The sequence below is a fragment of the Penaeus monodon genome, chromosome 28, assembly GCF_015228065.2.
Source record: "Penaeus monodon isolate SGIC_2016 chromosome 28, NSTDA_Pmon_1, whole genome shotgun sequence".
Taxonomy (NCBI): Eukaryota; Metazoa; Arthropoda; class Malacostraca; order Decapoda; family Penaeidae; genus Penaeus; species Penaeus monodon.
The window spans coordinates 34,912,214-34,913,015 of NC_051413.1; the positions used below are offsets into that span (position 1 = coordinate 34,912,214).

The window sequence follows — 802 nt, forward strand, 5'->3', positions numbered from 1 at the left end:
TCGGAGAATTTCATACCTGCCGGTCTCTTATCTTTAACTCGACGAAATAGCTGCATAAAAAGACTAAATTTCATTGTTTTTATCTTCACGTATCCAAGGTTTACTCTTACCTTTTAGGAAATCTTATCGCTACAAGTAAACAGTTAGAATATAAATAGATAAGCTAAAAGAACCTCCGTAACAGTGATACGTAAATAAATACCGTACCTTAATTCCTTGTCAAAATATATCATTATATCGGTAAAGTTCCTGCCAAAAATTACCAAAAATGGCGACCGTCTTTCGTAACCTGTAATATTCAAAAGTAAAGTCTGTGATACGGATACTGTAGTACAAAGTGAATAAAAAGTTGTGGGTTTTATGGAGGTCAGAGAGATTGCTATAGATAATTTGATGTAAAACGCCTTGTAAAAGTGATGCAAATGTGTGCCTAGTGGGCTGGTATTTGGGTTAAATTGATGAGCACGGACATACAACTTACCTAATCTGATCACAAACTGCAAAAGCATTTCCTAAATGGAAAGTTCTTTACAATCTCATAATGTGGAAGGACAGGTACTAGTATTTTATCTTATGAATGTGTGTTTTTTATTTAGATGCTACACATTTGATTATTTAACAAAACACACAACACATTCAGTGGTGTGGCTTGTCATATAAAAGTGCGGCGTAATAAAAAGAAGTCTTGAGGGGAGCCACTGTAAGCTCCCACGCGAGTTTGTATGGTTAAAACGCCTATTCATATCCCTGGTGATTTCTTGTTAATAAACCCCTGTCTTGAATATTTCTTCGTAATTATTAA

General features: G+C 34.8%; 1 protein-coding gene across 1 annotated transcript in view; it reads right to left on the reverse strand.

The window, feature by feature from the left end:
- LOC119591551 overlaps positions 1 to 802 on the reverse strand; it is a gene marked incomplete in the record, with an annotated part of 30,710 nt that overhangs the window by 29,078 nt on the left and 830 nt on the right.